The sequence below is a fragment of the Petromyzon marinus genome, unplaced genomic scaffold (assembly GCF_048934315.1).
Source record: "Petromyzon marinus isolate PM22_M1 ecotype Great Lakes invasive population unplaced genomic scaffold, UKy_Petmar_22M1.pri1.0 PM_G_Scaffold_10, whole genome shotgun sequence".
Taxonomy (NCBI): Eukaryota; Metazoa; Chordata; class Hyperoartia; order Petromyzontiformes; family Petromyzontidae; genus Petromyzon; species Petromyzon marinus.
In genome coordinates this window covers 2,836,684-2,857,486 of record NW_027422651.1, presented here as the reverse complement: position 1 = coordinate 2,857,486, position 20,803 = coordinate 2,836,684, and the positions used below count along the sequence as shown (strand labels likewise).

General features: G+C 43.1%; 1 long non-coding RNA gene across 1 annotated transcript; it reads left to right on the top strand.

Moving 5' to 3' along the window:
- The first annotated feature begins 2,967 nt into the window (after positions 1 to 2,967).
- LOC142908648 (uncharacterized) lies at positions 2,968 to 12,691 on the top strand. The gene is made up of 3 exons (XR_012931896.1): positions 2,968 to 3,076; positions 3,833 to 3,898; positions 12,359 to 12,691. It is a non-coding gene; the product is annotated as an uncharacterized LOC142908648 (long non-coding RNA).
- Positions 12,692 to 20,803: the final 8,112 nt, after the last annotated feature.

Here is a 20,803-nt window from a genome sequence, read left to right as displayed (position 1 = left end):
TTTTATTGTTTCCCTTCAACGTGACTTTACCGAAAGAGCTAAGAATAGTCTATGGTCTGTTTATGGTTTCAAATGCAATGACACTTGTCTTCCTTTCACGTACTTTTATCATTATTACAGTTCATTTGGAATCGCGGACCCCCATGTGGTGATGGTTTAAACCCTGTGCACCTTCTGAAGTTTTAATTTTTGGATATTCTACTCATTTTTTTCACCTCTAAAGTTTTCAGACATCGGTATATCTTTTGGGTTTCAAGGTATTTTACATGTCAGCGTCCTGGAAATATGCCCTGGTCATCTGACTTTCAGTTTTGATGCCCCCCCCCCCCCCCTCCACTATAATAAATAGCCTTGCTCTCCAAGTAGAGGTCTCTTACAAGTATATTGTAGTTGCTGTGCCTACTTTTGTGACAGTGTTCATAACTGTTAACATTTTAAAAGTAAATAGTGCACGTGGTACCTGCTCAAATATCTCTAGTTAGATGCTGATGTGAGCATTGCTTGAAATCAGTCCCCCCGGCAAACTCTCTCAGTCTGCTCACTCTCGGTCTAGTCGCCTCTGGTTCTTTCGGTAAAGTCACCACCACGTAGAATGAGAATAATAAAATAATAAAATAACACGATAAAATTCTCACGACGTTTCGGCCACAACGCAAGCGGCCGTCTTCAGGTGCTTAAGGTTGTGTGAAATCCCTCCCCGTAGAGGCGGTTAAATTTCAATTTAAAGCTTTTGTGACTGCAAGGATTCATCTTCTTTGGTTCTTTCGGTAAAGTCACCACCACCACGTAGAATGGCCGAAACGTCGTGAGAATTTTATTGTGTTATTTTATTATTGTATTCTCATTCTACGTGGTGGCGGTGGTGACTTTACCGAAAGAACCAAAGAAGATGAATCCTTGCAGTCACGAAGGCTTCAAATCGAAATTTAGTCGCCTCTGCCTCGTGCTAATTTGTGTCAGTAGGCAAAGCGCATGAATTGGCTTTGAACCTAAAGCCCCCGTGATTGGATTTCTCTGTCGTTCCTTTGGCTACCCATGCATAGCAAAGGAGGTCTCATAATGTTATTGCTCACCCCGAGCCCTCGATACTCTGATGGTGCGCTGTTTTTGAGTTGTACGCCTTTTGGCGTCTTCTGGTCCAACACCAGTGGAGACTAGGCTCTAAAGAAAAGCCGTCTCGCGTGTGAACCAATCAAATTCAAGGACAGTGCCAATATTATCAGAGTTGTCTTTTTGTTTGCATTTTGACTGCTTGTGTTGTGGTTATCGCAAACACGATGCCTTGAATAAAGGTGTCAGTTTTTGTGCCAGTCAAAAGGGTAAAACCTATTACTAATGCAGAGGATTGTTCATGTTATTTGTGTGTGCGTGCGTGCGTGCGAGTTTATGAGCTGCATGTTTGGGCTTGCTGGCTGCTGGAATCGAGCACGGAATGTTCACACGTCCCGTGTGCGGCCACCATGTGGGTGAACTGACTTCTTGGCCGCATTAATAATGGCTTGGGAGGCTTAGAATGTCCGTGCTTGGACAGCTCCATGGTTCCCGTGACGGGCTGCAAGTTTCAACCCCTTGGCACAACCAGCGCCGTTCTCTGCTGCGCACTTTGCTGCATTTTGTGTGCCACCAGCGCCACCCGGTGGGAAATTGAAGAAGTGTAAAATATATATCCTTGGCTCTTTCGGTAAAGTCACGTTGAAGGGAAACAATAAAATATATATAAAACAATAAGAATTCTCACGACGTTTCGACCATAACACAAACGGTCATCATCAGGTGTGAAAACGTCGTGATAATTTTTATTGTTTTATATATATTTATTATTTTATTGTTTCCCTTCAACGTGACTTTACCGAAAGAGCTAAGAATATGAATCACTGCAGTCACGAAAGCTTTAAATCGAAATTTATGTGTAAAATATTTTAATTTTTTTACTATCCTGCCATCTAGTGGAGAAGTATTGTTACAATGAACAATGTGAACGCTCCGTAGAGGTGTACCTAAAAAAATTATATACACAAGTATGGTGTAATATGCATGTTTATATCAACATTTAATAAACACCGATAATTTTGGTACGTGCGTCAAAATAGTACACCTTTTGCAATTTGAAGTTTCTTGGGTTTCAAGCGTCGTACAATTAATAAAAAAATAGACCACGTACTGAAAGGCTTAATTAATTTAACTTTAATAATAGGGTTTTTCCCATTTTTACTGGCAACAAAACTAAAACCTTTTTAACAAGGATTCATGCCTACTGCATTAACCACAATACCTGCAGTCAAAATGCAAACAAAAAACATACTATGATAATATATGGTGCATTGTCCTTGAAACTGATTGGTGCACAGGTATTGTGGTTAATGCAGTAGACATGAATCCTTGTAAAAAGGTTTCAGTTTTGTTGCCATCAAAAAGGGGAAAAACCCTATTATTATTACATTTTGGAACTGGCAAAGGAGGTCTAATGATAATTTAACTTTGTGTTGCATCTGCAAAAACTACGAACCGTTCACTGTGAAGCGAATTCGCTGCGTGTCATCCCTGTTGCTATATGCACATTAACGCTCAGGTAATGGAAACCTTCACCTGTGGATGTTCTAGATTTGAAGCTTTCGCGACTGCAATGATCCATACTCTTTGGTTCTATTCGGTAAAGTCACGTCACAAACAACAACAAAATAAAAATTGAAAAATTCTCACGACGTTTCGGCCACAACACAAGTGGCCTTCATCAGGTGAAGGGACCGTGCTGTCATGAGGACAGCATTGGAGTGAAAACAGCCTCCCACACAGCTTAAAGTACGCGACCTGGGCTTGGCTGTTTTCACTCCAACGCTGTCCTCGTGACAGCACGGTCCCTTCACCTGATGAAGGCCACTTGCGTTGTGGCCGAAACGTCGTGATAATTTTTTTTTGTTACGTGACTTTAGCGAATAGAACCAAAGAGTACCCTGTGGATGTATTGAGTGGCTCTCTTTGCGTTACAGAGCTGGGCCATGACCTGAACGACAACGCAGACCTCCCGGAGAAAAAACACAAAGGGCTTTGGAGCTTTTTGCGGCCAAAGATAAAGAAGGTCAGTACGTGACACACTTGCACCCCTGCGTATTTGAAATTGAGCAGTGGTTTTTCTTGCCGTGGTGTTCTCTTGTGACTTCATTAAACGGTGTGTTATTCTCTTGTCGAGAGGAGTGTCATGTGTAGATACACGGAGACATTTTTGGAACAAGATATAGTAATAGGTTTTTCCCTTTTGACTGGCACAAAAACTGACACCTTTATTCAAGGCATCATGTTTGCAATAACCACAACACAAGCAGTAAAAATGCAAACAAAAAAGACAACTCTGATAATAATAATATTGGCACTGTCCTTGAATTTGATTGGTCCACACCCGAGACGGCTTTTCTTAGAGCCTAGTCTCCACTGGTGTTGGACCAGAAGACGCCAAAAGGCGTACAACTCAGAAACAGCGCACTATCAGAGTATTGAGGGCTCGGGGTGAGCAATTACATTATGAGACCTCCTTTGCCAGTAACAAGATATATATTTGTAACAAGTCGGTGTGTTTATAATTCAAATGTATTCTGGAGGCATTTGCTTTTTATTATTATATTTCCGCTTATATTTGAATATACTAACACGTTGCGTGCAGAAGCTTGCTTTGAACGCTGTTGGGACATGTTCTTGCTGTTGATACTAACGCACGCAACCAGCTACTTCTAGCTGTTTTGGTTATTCTAACAACTTCCCCCCGTGCGCATTGTTGAGTCTTTGCTGTCTTTGCTTACCCGCGTGTCATGTCCTCATTCTGCTGCTGTGGCTTTCCCAGAGTGATGATGATGATGTTTCCGAGCGTGGTTCCAACAGCTCAATGCATGGTGACAGTAGCAGAGACGTAAGTACTAACTCTGTTTACAGCCCCGCTAACGATACTAACGGCAGTGCTTAACAGAAAATCATTCCTCATGCTTGTGCTCACAGCGGTAAATGTCGCACAGGCCCATCACTTTTTAGCACTAACCCCGTTCCCTTTTAATACTCAGTTGCCCTTGAAGAACTGTCTTGAATTATGGTGCTATGATTCAAATTAAAGCTTACCTTTGGCAAAAAAACCTTGAAACCTGTCAACATGATTCATAGCTTCAAAGCTAAAGCAGACTGTGTCATTAAAATGGTACGCATTTTTTTGCACATCAAACTGTTGAAAAAGATAATTTTCCGTCATGCCGACCTTATAATTCAACGTGAAAGACATTTTTTGATATAATAAAACACTCGTAATTACCCTTTTTACATTTTAAAATGTGGCATTGATATTTTGTGGGGAGCTTATAAGGTCCCCACAAAAATATCAATGTGTTATGCAGTGTAGTCCTATAGTTCGTTATCTTTGTTTTCTGGTTCACTTTATTGTTAGAATCGTATTGGAAAATAATTTGATCTATCAACTAAATCAGTTAATGCCATTTTGATAATTTGTGTAAGTTATCTTGGTGTAATAAGTTGTACAGGTGTAGGTGTAAACTGCAAAACAACAACTTTCCAGAAATTATTCACTGGTAAAACATGTTTTAGACCAATTTATCTGACAGTGCACCCTTTTGGAAGCATTAGCGATTTATTTAGCTGTATAGTATGATTCATGCTGATTCCATTGATGTTGAGAATCATCAAATTCAGGGTAAGTACTGTTAATTCAGTGATCACTGTACAACTGGATTGTTGAATGATTAAATTACAGCCGATTTTAAGTTTATATTTATCACATACCTTGATTTACTTTTGAAATATTTAAATTCAAATGTATCAGTTTATTTTAATGCAGATGTATCGTGGTTGCTGTAGGTGTCGCTCAATACACATTTAAATTGTTGGTGCAAAATGTTTTTGCGTATATATGTTAACAGTTATTACAATGTACTATTTAAAAGGTTAATACAGTGGTTCTCAACCCGGGGGGTGGGAAGTATGCCCCTCTATGGGAAGCACAAAAAACTTTCAAGCGGGGTGCAGGCTGTGGCATGAATACCGTGCGTGATACATTTATCATGTGCAAGGGGAGGAACCCCATCGCCATATTTGCAGCAACAAAACACCAATAATTTTGATTTAAAGCTTTTGTGACTGCAGTAATTCATATTCTTGGCTCTTTCGGTAAAGTCACGTTGAAGGGAAACAATAAAATAATAAAGTATATATAAAACAATAATTCTCACGACGTTTCGACCATAACACAAACGGTCATCATCAGGTGTAATGTTGTGTGCATACAGTGCAATGTACATTTCAATTCGAAGCGTGTGCAGGCTTAATGCCAAGATCAACGTGGCTTCTCCAGTTTGTGATTTACAGGACGTGACACAGACTGAGACCGGTGCAGTTTTAGGTCCAAATTTCAGCACACGTTTGAATTTGCCATTACTCTGCCCCTCTTAGAACTTACTCTCTCGTATTTAGTTCAAAAGCAGGAGACTTGTTAGCGGCACGTCTCCCTGCGCGCTACACCATAGCACGTAGGCCTTGGCACTTGAGTTGTAGGGTAGGGACCACGTGGCCAGGTGCCGCTTGCCCTCCACACCCATCGGAAAATAAAGTGAGCTGGTGAGTAATATTTTTGTCGATGTTATCGCTGACCACTGGCAAATCCTGTTCTTAAAGCTTTTTGTTGTCGATTTATATGACGTTAAGTGTTTGTTTAATGAGGGTTTTCTTTATTCATATTCTTAGCTCTTTCGGTAAAGTCACGTTGAAGGGAAACAATAAAATAATAAAATATATATGAAACAATAAAAATTCTCACGACGTTTCGACCATAACACAAACGGTTTTTTCACACCTGATGACGACCGTTTGTGTTATGGTTGAAACGTCGTGAGAATTGTTTTTATTGTTTTATATATATTTTATTGTTTGCCTTCAACGTGACTTTACCGAAAGAGCTAAGAATATGAATTACTGCAGTCACGAAAGCTTTAAATCAAGGTTTTTTTTGTACCATCCATTGTGGTGAACCGTTTTAAGTGATAGCCCTTTGCTGGTTTTTTTTCCAGAAATTATTAATAACCTTACGCTACAGTTGCGCTGCTCTTAAAAGTAAGGTTGTAAACAAAAAAACGTGCACGGGTCCACCAGCAGAAAAGGAATCTTTATTTCCCTACATCCCATAGATGAGTTGTGAGCTGACTTTTGTTAAATGCTGCGAGCCGTTAATAAAAACGCCTCTCATTTATTTTCTTTGGTTCTTTCGGTAAAGTCACCACCACGTAGAATGAGAATAAAATAATAAATTGATAAATTAAAATAACACGATAAAATTCTCACGACGTTTCGGCCACGACGCAAGCGGCCTTCATCAGGTGAAGGGACGAGACTGTCTGGAGGACAGCGCTGGAGTGAAAAAGCCAAGCTCAGACCGCGACCTTTAAGCTGTGTGAGAAGAAACAGAGCGCCTTGACAAAGGAATTAGCATAGAATTTAGCATTTAATTGGCGGACTTAGCACGATGAACGGTGTAGAGAGGGTGAACATGTGCAGACCGGCGAGGGGGCGAGGGGGAGTTTACATATTGATGGTGTGAAAAGGGAATTTAAGCAGCCGCGAAAAGTTTGGGATACTACTACTTGGAAAGAAGATACTGTACCATTGAAAATTAGTTTAATGTTCGGTTAAAATCGAAACCTCTTTATTTATTTGCCCTCCAGCAAGACTTTTTCGACGGTGACGTAAAGGAAGTAAATGGAAGTGCAGTGCGCGGTAGTATCTTTGTCTGCTTTCACCGTGTGCATTGGCCGAACGAACAGCGCTTGAATCCCTGGAGGAACGTGCAACCCCACCCACACCCACCCCTGTAGAAGCATGACACAACTTATTGTGCTGTTTCAACATGAAACTATACAATATCCCCCCTCTCAATACTGCAACCTATGTCGTGCTCAGTAACGTTCGGAGCCTACTGACGCTGCGCACACACGTGTAGGCGGACACGTGTAGGCGGACACGTGTAGGTGAACACGTGTAGGTGAACACGTGTAGGCGGACACGTGTAGGCGAACACGTGTAGGTGAACACGTGTAGGTGGACACGTGCAGGTGAACACATGTAGGTGAACACGTGTAGGTGAACACGTGTAGGTAAACACGTGTAGGTGAACACGTGTAGGTGAACACGTGTAGGTAAACACGTGTAGGCAATCACGTGTAGGCGAACACGTGTAGGCAATCACGTGTAGGTATACACAGATACACACAGACACATACACAGCGCGCTAACCACTACACAACAATGCGTTACGCTTACACACACACACAGACACACAGACAAACACACACACAGATACATCAAAGATCAAAGATCCCCCATATAGCCTTAACAGACTGTAGGGGCAAGTGCTGTTAGCGAGCACCTATGAAGGCCGGAACGGTACACGAGGGGGTGGGTGGCCAGCACCACGCCCGACCGCCTTTGTCTCCCCAGTGGCGATATTTACACACCGCACCAGGTACTCATTTTGAGGCTGAGTCGACCTAGGGGAGGCCCGGGACCGGTTCAGATAATCGTCACTGGTGTTGGCCGTGAGCGGGAATCGAACTCGGGTCGCCAGGTTCATAGCGCAGCGCGCTAACCGCTACACAGATACATACACACACACAGATACACACACAGACACACACACAGATATACACACACATACACAGATACACACACAGATACACACAGACACATACACAGCGCGCTAACCACTACACAACAATGCGTTACGCTTACACACACAGACACACACACAGACAAACACACACACATACACACATACACAGACACACAGACACATACACACACAGACACACACATACATAGATACAACAACAACCGCCATTCGCCACTAAGTGGCGGTGACGTCACCACGACGCTTGTGCCAGGCTATGTGCACCGTGAGGCCACGTGAAGTGTCGAACGCCCGCTGGCAGGAGGTCACTGGGCAGACCCAGGTGCCACGGGTCGACTGACTGAGATGACTGGCTGATGCACCACCTGTGCCCCCTACTGTGCCAACCTGCTGTGCTTTAGCCACCCGGCGCTCCGCTCGTTGTTCTGAGCGTCGCTCCTCCGCCCTCCGTTGTTGTTGGAGGGCGACTGCCTCCAACTGCCCAGTAGCATCCTTCACGAGCCTCCTCCACAGAGACCGATCTTGACACCGCTGGTACCAGTCATCGGCAAGTCCATTCAGCTCCACGTCCTCCTGTACCACATCACTCCATCTCTTCTCTAGCCCGTGCCGCGCCCGCTTAGCCCCCTCAATCCGGCCAAACAAAAGCTGTTTCGGCATGCGGTGGATGGGCATGCGGGCTACATGACCCAGCCATCGCAGCCTTGCCTGCCGGAGGAGCTCACCGATGGGACCCTGCCCAGATCTTTCAAGGATTTGTGAGCTCCTCACACAATCCAGTCTGGTTAAACCCAGGATGGATCGTAGGCAGGCCAGCCTAAATGTTTCTAACCGGCGAAGATGTTCCACTAGGGGGGTCCACGTTTCGCAAGCGTAGAGAAGGGAGGGAATGACCATGGCCGAGAAGACCTGAAGCTTAGTGCGGAGCGACAGACCAGGTAGCTTCCACACAGCGTTACGCAACCGATGAAAAGATATTGCCGCTCGACTGATTCAGAGTGAGACCTCTGCTGTTAAACTGGAGCCAGTCATAAGCACACTGCCCAGGTATGGGAAACTCTCCACTCTCTCCACAACTGCCCCATCACCGATTGGGAGTTGTGGGGGTGGAGTGTCCGATGGTACAAAATACCCAGGCAGGTGCTTAGTTTTGGTGGGGCTGATGGTAAGGCCCCACCTCTTAGTGGCACGCTCCAGTCTCAGCAGCAGCGTCTCCAACTCCTCCTCTGACTGAGCAGCTATTACCAAATCATCAGCATACATAACGTGGTTGAGCAATAGGGAGCCATCCCTTGACCGCACCCGGGCATCGATTAGCCTCCCATTATATCTGTACCATATGGAGATTCCCCCTGTACAGCTATTGAAGGCTTCACGAACTACGTGGTCAAAATAGATGTTAAATAATGTGGGAGCCAGAGGACATCCCTGTCGCACCCCAAGGTGTACAGGGAATGGCTCTGACTCCCGGCCACGTAGTTTTACCCGGGCCCGCTCACCATCATGAAGGTCCTTAATGATTGTGAGCAGAGGGTCAGGTACTCCAAAAGCACGAAGAACGACCCAGAGCCCAGGCCTACTTATGGTATCATAGGCCTTGACCAGGTCAATAAAGCAGAGATGTAGGTCTTGTTGGAATTCCCTACACCTCTGCTGTAGCAGACGGACAGAAAATATGGCATCTGTGCAGGACCGCCCTTTCCTGAAACCGCATTGGGGCTCCGCAAGCCTCTCCTCAGCGTGCCTGGCAAGGCGATGCTGAATAATCCTTACCAGGAGCTTTCCCGGCACACTGAGGAGTTAGATGCCCCTGTAGTTGTTACAGTCTGTGCGGTCCCCCTTCTTAAAAAGGGGGACCACCAGGGCATCCTTCCAATCCTGCGGAACCCGTCCAGTGGTCCAGACTGTTGTTATGATGTCATATAGGGCAGTCTGTGCACAAACGCCACCCTCACTCAGCATTTCGCTTGGGAGATCATCTCTGCCCGCTGCCTTTCCTGGTCTCAGACTCCGGATCGCCTTCAATACTTCCTCAGCAGATGGCACCTCAGCCAGCCACTCACAGGGGGTGACTTCTTACAATATTTGAGGCACCGCAGCCTCAGCAGGGTCATCCTCACTTTGTGCCACGATGTTTTCCTGGCTGAGGGATTTTCCCCGCTTACACACACACACAGACACATACACACACAGACACACAGATACACACACATACACACACAGACACACACATACACAGATACACACAGACACATACACAGCGTGCTAACCGCTACACTACAATGCGTTAGGCTTCCACACAAACACAGACACACAGACACATACACACACACATACACACAGATACACACACATACACACACACATATAAAGGCAAAGATCCCCCATATAGCCTGTAACAGACTGTAGGGGCAAGTGCTGTTAGCGAGCACCTATGAAGGCCGGAACGGTACACGAGGGGGTGGGTGGCCAGCACCACGCCCGACCGCCTTTGTCTCCCTAGTGGCAATGTTTACACATCGCACCAGGTACTCATTTAAGGCTGAGTCGATCTAGGGGAGGCCCGGGACCGGTTCAGATAATCGTCACTGGTGTTGACCGTGAGCGGGAATCGAACTCGGGTCGCCAGGTTCATAGCGCAGCGCGCTAACCGCTACACTATCGCTCCCCACGACACACAGACACATACACAGCGCGCTAACCACTACACTACAATGCGTTAGGCTTCCACACAAACACAGACACACAGACACATACACACACACATACACACACACAGATACACACACATACACACACAGATACACACACATACACAGCGCGCTAACCACTACACTACAATGCGTTACGCTTCCACATAGACACAGACACACAGACACATACACAACAACAACAACCGCCATTCGCCACTAAGTGGCGGTGACGTCACCACGACGCTTGTGCCAGGCTATGCTACACTACAATGCGTTAGGCTTCCACATGCGCGGGTCACGTGACAGATTTGACATCACAGCATGTATGTTTTGCCGTGCAAAAACATAAAATACATTATTGAGCTCCCCCCCCCACCAAAAAACTAAAACAAACGTCTATTTGTATAATGTTTGCACGGTGTACAGTCTGTAAAATACCCACATGGCAAATTTAAAGTTTGTTGCATGTCGGGAAGTTCGCTAAACATTTTGAACAGACACACATACTCACAACTTTTTGTCTTTTACATATATATGGAGATAAAATAAACCTAAGGCTTTGGTTACTTAATCTCTTTGTTAACAAAATTGTTATAGCAACCACACTTCAAAAACTAAATTATGAAGCCTTTTCAGGCTCCTTCAAAATTTTTGTGGCATTTACATGCTGTTTTATTGTGATGCTGCATATGTTTAATGCATTGGCAGTATATTGAACGTCTTTCACATCGTGCATAGCCAACCAATGATGTAGCGTCTGGAATATAAATAGCTTTCATTATTGGCATGATACTCGAGCTGAGTATCATGAAGATGCTCTTTGAAATCGATTATTTCTTATATACCTCTTTACCTAATATTTCACGTCATTCAAAAATTAAAATTGCACTTAAGTTAATCATACTTCAACAATCCCCCACTGACCAGCATGGCAATGTGTTACACCCGTAAGAATAATTACATGTTCAGGAAAGTTGCACTGAGTCTGAAGACTCCTATTCAAGAGGGTCCTGCACAGGGATGTTTGGCCAATAGCTCTAAAAAAACAATTTTTCAACGAATTAGTTTTTGGATTTCAATAAAGTTCTTTGTTACATAACACACCACCATTAGTAAATAGTTATATTCTTAGCTCTTTCGGTAAAGTCACGTTGTTTTGTATATATTATAATTTTATTGTTTCCCTTCAACGTGACTTTACCGAAAGAGCTAAGAATATGAATTACTGCAGTCACGAAAGCTTTAAATCAAAATTTATTAAATAGTTGTACAGTATTGTGCCGGAGATAGGTTTGGCTTTGTTGGATATCTCTTAACAACTTTGTGTTTTAATAGGGTTTTTCCCCTTTTTTCTGGCAACAAAACTGAAACCTTTTAACAAGGATTCATGTCTACTACATTAACCACAATACTTGCAGTCAAAATGCAAACGAAAAAAATACTATGATAATATATGTGGCATTGTCCTTGAAACTGATTGGTCCACGCCAAGGGACTGCTTTCTTTTGAGCCTCGACCCAAATTGGTGCTCGACCAGATGACGCCAAAAGGCGTGCATTGTGGTTAATGCAGTGACATGAATCCTCGTAAAAAGGTTTCAGTTTTAGGAATAGGTTTTACCCTTTTGACTGGCACAAAAACTGACACCTTTATTCAAGGCATCGTGTTTGCAATAACCACAACACAAGCAGTCAAAATGCAAACAGAGACAACTCTGATAATAATATGCACTGTCCTTGAATTTGATTGGTCCACACGCGAGACGGCTTTTCTTAGAGCCTAGCCTCCACTGGTGTTGGACCAGAAGATGCCAAAAGGCGTACTAAAAGGGTAAAACCTATTCCTATATCTTGTTTCTGGCAAAGGAGGTCTCATAATGTAAAAGGTTTCAGTTTTGTTGCCAGAAAAAAGGTTGAAAAACCCCCTATTATTATTATTATTACATTTTGGCTACTGGCAAAGGAGGTCTAACGATGTAAACCTTGTGTCTCCTGCTCAGAGCCCTCCAGGCCAGCCGCGCCTCGCACAGGAGACCGGAAGAAGCCGGTCACCCCCTCCCGCACCGTTGGCCTCGCCTTCGACCCGGGCCGCTGGAGCCACGTCGCCGCTCGGCACGCTGCGGCGTCGCACCAAGCCCCGTGCGCCTCCTCCTCCTCCTCCCCCCCCATGCACCACCGCCTGGGGTACGCAGGCTGCCGGCCCCGAGCCGCCGCCTCCGCCTCCGAGATCTGCCCCAGAACAGGCGCGGCCGGCGGCGTTGTTGTTGTCGCAGCCTGGATCCACTCCTCCTGTGCAGCCCGGCGTGGAGAACGAGCGTCGAAGCCGGAGCAGCTCCGCACGTGAGAGAGAGAGAGGGCTCTCACGTGCTCACATTTTCCATTTTTTTTATTTTTATCAAGTGCCCTTTATAGTTCTATCGATTCAAGGCCGATTTTTTTTTTTTTACGACGGAGCGGCGCTTTTTGGCCCTGTTCAAAATGCGGGAATTTAAGCTGTGCCATCGGGAAAACGTTTTGATTTAAGCGAAAAAGTATGTCTAAAAAAAGCTTCTGTTCGTTTCGTCTTGGTAACAACCTGCAAGCATCTCGGGGAGCAAAAAGTGAAATTCCATTGCTTTTAGTGCAGTGAACTGCTTAGGCACAATACCTAAACTTAAACACATTCTCCTGCGGAGGGAGGAGCTGGTAGGAACGTTGTTGGGTTGCTCGGTCAATGGCCAGGGTCAACGGCGGCACCACCACGTGGTGTGTTCCGTAAATATGCCCGACTTTGAGGGCAGGCACAAGCCGGCGTGAGTAGGTTAAACGTTGAGTTTTATAAGGGCACCACGGGGTGACCAGCCCCTCCCCAGCCAGCCCCACCCCCCACGCAGCCCCTCCCCACCCAGCCCCTCCCCACCCTCCCCTCCCCACCCAGCCCCTCCCCACCAGCCCCTCCCCACCCTCCCCTCCCCACCCAGCCCCACCCCTCCCATGTTTGGATGCACGACAGACTGACACAATAATAATCTCCTGTGGGCTGGTGGTGTAGTAACCAGGAGGTTCCTACACAGTATCATCACCTAGCCGATTTGTCAACATCATGTTTACACAGGGGAGACGGTAAGCGAACACGTTCCAATCGTGCATGCGGTTTTGTTTGGCTTCAACTGTCTTCTTTCAACAAGACCTCTGCTGCTACACATTTACCTTGTGAGCCCCACTATTTCCAGATTTGAAGCTTTCGTGACTGCAAGGATTCACCACACTCTGTGTTTTTTTTCAGCAAAGTCACGACGTAGTTAATAAACAAATAAATGATAAAACAACTAAATTAAATCACGACGTTTCGGAGGCAACACCAAGCTCCCTTCTTCAGGTGGAAACCGTCACAGCTGTATCAAGCAATTTTACCGTGACGATTTCCACCTGAATTTCTGTATGAAGTTGAGGCAGAAATTTTACCGTGATGGTTTCCACCTGAATTTCTGTATCAAGTTGATGCAGCAATTTTACCGTGACGGTTTCCACCTAAATTTCTGTATCGAGTTGATGCAGCAATGTTGCCGTGACGATTTCCACCTGAATTTCTGTATCGAGTTGATGCAGCAATTTTGCCGTGACCTGTGTCCACCTGAATTTCTGTATCAAGTTGATGCAGCAATGTTGCCGTGATGATTTCCACCTGAATTTCTGTATCGAGTTGATGCAGCAATTTTGCCGTGACAGTTTCCACCTGAATTTCTGTATCAAGTTGATGCAGCAATATTACCGTGATAGTTTCCACCTGAATTTCTGTATCAAGTTGATGCGGCAATGTTGCCGTGACGGTTTCCACCTGAATTTCTGTATCGAGTTGATGCAGCAATTTTGCCGTGACCTGTGTCCACCTGAATTTCTGTATCAAGTTGATGCAGCAATGTTGCCGTGATGATTTCCACCTGAATTTCTGTATCGAGTTGATGCAGCAATTTTGCCGTGACAGTTTCCACCTGAATTTCTGTATCAAGTTGATGCAGCAATATTACCGTGATAGTTTCCACCTGAATTTCTGTATCAAGTTGATGCGGAAATGTTGCCGTGACGGTTTCCACCTGAATTTATGTATCGAGTTGATGCAGCAATTTTGCCGTGACGGTTTCCCCATGAAGACGGAAGCTTGGTGTTGCCCCCGAAACGTCGTGATTTAATGTAGTTGTTTTATTTATTTTATTTTACCTACGTCGTGACTTTACCGAAGAAACACAAAGAGTATGAGCCCCACGATGTCTGTCGTCAGTCAAAGCGCCGTTTGTAATATGATGACAAGGTGAAATATTTAATTGGCGACTTATTTTTGAGGACATCAACACAGAATGCATCATCATTGTTACGCTTAATGAAGGGTTGAAGTCGTGGAATGTTAAAGTGCCTAACCCAGTAATGTTTCCGGGGTTTAATGTCCTCGCGAAGCAATAGTGAATTATATTTAAGAGATTTGGCCGGGATGAATTGTTCATCGACCAAACGAAATTATTTTTTTTATTATTGTGAAGAGAGACATTTTGCAATTTTGGGGTGCCATCAGAATCTTTATTTAGACTGGAGAAATCTGATGAACTGTGAAGCTCATTTTCACAGATGGCCAGTAAATGGGATGAAATATTTTACATTATGAGACCTCCTTTGCCAGTAACAAGATATAGTAATAGGTTTTACCCTTTTAACTGGCACAAAAAACTGAAACCTTTATTGAAGGCATCGTGTTTGCAATAACCACAACAAACAAAAAGACAACTCTGATATTATTATCAGAGTTGTCTTTTTGTTTGCATTTTGACTGCTTGTGTTGTGGTTATTGCAAACATGATGCCTTGAATAAAGGTGTCAGTTTTTTGTGCCAGTTAAAAGGGTAAAACCTATTACTATATGGATGAAATCTTGTCTTGTTGTGATAGATTACACAGAAATGTGCCGAACTATGGCATCGTACCGTGCAATGTGTTGTGATGGGAGTTGCATGCTGTCAGTTGTGTTCTTGTTAGTCAGGTGGCATCACAATCCAACAGTCATCCAATCAGTGAGCAAGTTGGTCCAGTGAGCATGTACATAGTGTGTATATGTATATATGTGATTGTGAGTGAGTGTATGTGAGTACTTATGTGTATGTGTGTGTGCGTGCATGCATGTGACGAACATGTTTTATATTAACAGCCAGCTGCTGTTTGAACCTTAAAGAATTCACTTGACCGGTTATGGGTAAGTCAAATGTGCTGATGCTAATGAATGGCATTCACATGTATGGAAATGTTGTTTTGTGTTTCTCAGCCTCCGCTCAAAGTTCTGGGCGCTTGCCGTTAAAGGATGAAAATGAAGAAGGTAAATATTGTAAAATGCACGGCTTCATTGGAATAGATGGCTCTGTATAAGCAGTATGGAGGCCAGAAGTAATTTTAATCCAATAAACTGTTTCTTTAAATGGTTGTTCATTTAGATATCTTGTGATCAAAATTGTAATCGTGTGCCGACAATTGGCTAATTATTACGCTACTTTGATAAAATATGTTATTTATTAAGAGTTTTTTTAGGGCATGTTAATGCAGATATAAAATTTACTTTCATACTGCAGAATAATGCTTACAAGGTAAAACAACTGCATAACCTTGCAGCAGGGGCACCATTTCCTTTGAAAGTGTGTGGATTAAATGAAGGATCTTTTGAAAGTCCTTTAACCTTCCCGGTCCTCATTTTTCCACGAAAATGTTGACAGGCTGTGGAGCAAACAGCCTGCCAAAATACCAACAAAAAAACCATTCTAATTAGTGATTTACATAGTATTATTATTAATTTGCATATGTTCCATGCAATTTCAGACTAACTTTATTTCAGCTGGCAAAGCCAATTGAGCTCAGCGGCTCTTTAACAAGGACAACCAATTGGATTTTTTAAAAATCTTTTATTTGGCTGGCACATATAACTGGCTGTCAAACATCTCTTGTGGAATCTCATAAGATATATCATCTTACACAACTGCTCATACATATGTTGAACACGTACGTATGTTATGTTTTCAACCTGTGTTTGAGCTGTGAATCTTTGTTTAAAGGGCAGTTGTGGTGCTTGTAACGTAACATCTTCAACTCGTTTAAAATGGTAGTGTGAGTGTACGTTATAGATTTCGGGATGAAAGCTCTTGGATACTCCACCAAGTGCTCTATTTTTTATTTCATTGGCTACCTATGTTCTAAACGATACCATTACCTTATTGTTTGGTTGTTGATGATGTTTTGTAAAACTGGAATTTGGATTTCCAATGGACAAACAGGTCAAGCATTGTATGTTTGACATTAACGTGACGTTCTGTTTGATCCAAACAATATTTAACGTATGTATGTTGAAATTATTTCACACCGTACGTAGCCAGACGTGATTGACATTAACGTGACGTTCTGTTTGAATCCAAACAATATTTAATGTATGTATGTTGCAATTATTTCACACCGTACGTAGCCAGCCGTGATTGACATTAACGTGACGTTCTGTTTGAATCCAAACAATATTTAATGTATGTATGTTGCAATTATTTCGCACTGCACGTAGCCAGACGTGATTGACATTAACGTGACGTTCTGTTTGAATCCAAACAATATTGAATGTATGTATGTTGCAATTATTTCGCACCATACGTAGCCAGACGTGATAATGTGAGGTGCTAATCAATTGCGCTTTTGATGGAAGCATTGATTTAAAATACACGTAAATTCTGAAAGCTTGCACAAATTTAAATTTCAAATGCGCATACAAGTTGATGTTTATTACGTCAAAAAAACTCACAAGCAATTTCTTCTGCCAATGTTGGACTCGTACTTTTGCTTACCGTTCGTGTAAGTTACTCTTTTCATGCACAATTTGTACATTTCAGCAAGTCTGTTCTCCATAGTTCATTTAGTTCCATAGTTTCATTTATGTGGTATAGCCCTGTGAGCCATCCGGCTCTTGAATCAGGTGCAACCGCAACAAACAAAAACATGAACAAGAAAACATCTTAAAGTGACTTTGTGTGTGACTTTGCAAACAGAAAATCCAGGAAAAAAACATCAAAATATTCCTGAAATAGCACCGTACACCACCAACGCTGTGTGCAAAAATCCCAGTGGGATGCAAGTCAAATAACAACAACAACAACCACAAGACAACTAAGATTAAGGCCATCAGTCAAACTCCGTACTACAATAAACAAAAACATGGCCAAAACCAAAAAAAACTTTTCGAAATCACCAAAATAAAAGCCATAAATGCAATGTAACGGTGACTAGATGTCATCATTGGCCACGGTGTTTATTCTGGTTGTTGTACAGCACACTGTTGGCCAAAAGCTCTTTTTGTTGAACAAAAACTTCACACAAAACCCCCAGAGCAGATGCCCTGAGATCACGGTGGGAACGTCTTTTATGCCTCCTCATTCATGGAGCCCCACGGCCTCGCAGTATAAATACTGCCTCGCTATAGAAATAGGTTTTACCCTTTTAACGGGCACAAAAAACTGACACCTTTATTCAAGGCATCATGTTTACAATAACCACAACACAAGCAGTCAAAATGCAAACAAAAGACAACTCTGATAATAATATTGGCACTGTCCTTGAATTTGATTGGTCCACACCCGAGACAGCTTTTCTTAGAGCCTAGTCTCCACTGGTGTTGGACCAGAAGACGCCAAAAACTGTACAACACCAGTGGAGACTAGGCTCTAAAGAAAGCCGTCTCGGGTGTGGACCAATCAAATTCAAGGACAGTGCCAATATTATTATCAGAGTTGTCTTTTTTGTTTGCATTTTGACTGCTTGTGTTGTGGTTATTGCAGACACGATGCCTTGAATAAAGGTGTCAGTTTTTTGTGCCAGTTAAAAGGGTAAAACCTATTGCTATATCTTGTTCCTGGCAAAGGAGGTCTCATAATGTAAACGCTGCCTCGCTGTTTGCCTTTATTCGAAGCAACCCGCGCACTGATGACACGTTCACGTCGAAGAAAATCCGTTGGTTTGCAAATTGCTTGCTCGTGGAGATGCAGAACAGCACGGCGAAAGAGTGCCATTCGTCCGCGTTCAAAAATTACTCTACGCTTCGCGTTTTGTGGATTTTAATAAGACATCTTTGTGGCGTTGAAGACGTAAATGAAAAGAACCCGATTTTTTTTCCACCCCCCAAGTGCTCTTACACAGCGTGATAGTTTGCGCGAACTTTAACGATTTTGTCCGAGAAAATGGATTCACGTCACTCGTTGAAAAAAATAAAAAACATAAAATTTTGATTTAAAGCTTTCGTGACTGCAGTAATTCATATTCTTAGATCTTTCGGTAAAGTCACCACGTTGAAGTGAAACAATAAAATAATAAAATATATATAAAACAATAAAAACAATTCTCACGACGTTTCAACCACAACACAAACGGTCATCATCAGGTGTGTCGGTCCGCATTAATTTATTTATTTTTAAACATTGTATTTATAAACATTTTTTATTGTTTTATATATACTTTATTATTTTATTGTTTCCCTTCAACGTGACTTTACCGAAAGAACCAAGAATATAAAAAACATTGTTCAACGTTCTGAAGTACGTCACGGTGTTCATATCCGCAATGTTTAACGGACCTCGTTCATCTACGTCGTTGGACGTTGATTACCGCCGCAGAAACATCTTTGAACGAGGGTGCTGGAATGGGCGGCGATCCTGATGTCACAAGGCAACAGCCCGAAGCGTCGTCGCCCCGTACGCTTGAACAAGGACCCACCGCCAAGTCTGAGACGCAGAAGACTTTCTGCGTCACATCTCAACAAGCTGGGTAAGGCGTCGCAACCCATTCCTCTTCGGGCAGATTTGCTCTCTTTTTACACGCGACACACTCCTTTCAAATTTTGATTTAAAGCTTTCGTGACTGCAGTAATTCATATTCTTAGTTTTTTCGGTAAAGTCACGTTGAAGAGAAACAACAAAATATATATAAAACAATAAAAAATTCTCACGACGTTTCGACCATAACTCAAACGGTCATCATCAGGTGTGTCGGTTTGCATAAATTTATTTTGAAAACGGCATATTTATTTATTTATATATAATTAAAAAAAACACGTTTGCGTCACGCGCAACGATTGGCAGTTTGCCCAGGACTAGTCCATCTATTTTTTGAAAAGAGGAGGGGGGAGACGAAATTTGTTTTTATGTATGCTGTCTGAAAGCCACTGTAAGCGTGAACAATCAATCAAGAACTGAAATGATTTATCAAATCTTTCCAATGATTGCTAAGATAGAATCCATCTTCTCGGTTGAAATGTTCTCTGTGCTTGTATATGTGGATAGCCTCATGAACGAATCTCTCATGGAAGCCAGATGGCTTACAAAGAACCTCCGTCTTGGAAAAGTCAATGGCATGTGAGCCTACTGAATTAGAACAATGATCTGCTACGGCCGAGGTGTTGGTCCTACCGTGTTTAAGGTCTGCTTTATGTTCACGAATGCGGTCCGAGATATGGCGTTTGGTTTCTCCAATGTAACTACTACCACAGAGGCAACTTAGTTTGTAGACACCAGGGTATTGTATGTCCGGAATCACATCTTTTACAGACGGAACCAGATCACGGATTTTATGTAATGTGTTGAAACGGACCTGGATCTTGTGTTTATTCAAGATTTTGGAGATCTTTTTTGTGATCCCAGCAATGTAGGGTAAAGTGATGGTTTTGAAAGGCTCCTCAAGAGGGTTCTTCTTCATGGTTTGAGTGATAGCTTTGCGGATTGTATAGTCGGAGTAACCATTAGCCCTAAGAGCTTGGTGTACGTGCTTGAGTTCACTGCTTATGTGTTCCTGGTCGGATATGCATTGGGCTCTATGATACAGAGTCTTGATGAGAGAATTCTTCTGTGATGGATGGTGGTGGGAATCCGGTTTCAGATAAGCATCCGTATGGGTAGCTTTCCTGTAGACAGAGTGGCTCATTGAACCATCAGGTCTCTTTTTAATTAGGACATCCAAAAAAGGTATCTTGCCATCTATTTCGACTTCCATGGTAAATCTGATGGCTGGGTGTATGGAATTGATGTGGTCGAAGAATTGGTCTAGAGCAGGCCGGCCATGTGGCCAGACTTTACCGGAAAAACTAAGAATATGAATTACTGCAGTCACGAAAGCTTTAAATCAAAATTTAATCGCCTCTACGGGGAGGGTTTTCACATAACTTTAAGATCCTTCAACAAACTCCGGGATAAGAAAGCTCAGCTGATCGAGTCTCTCACCTTCCTGAAGAGATGCCGCGACTCTGGGGTAATACCAATCGCATTTACACTCACCTCTGCTACTGTAACTTCTTCTAATGCGAAACGAATTCTTTTCAAAACTAGCTTAGCTCTTATCTCAGAAAAAATCAGACTTATACGCACAGAACTAGATCAGTTAGACAAGACACTCTACAAATCACACTTATCATTG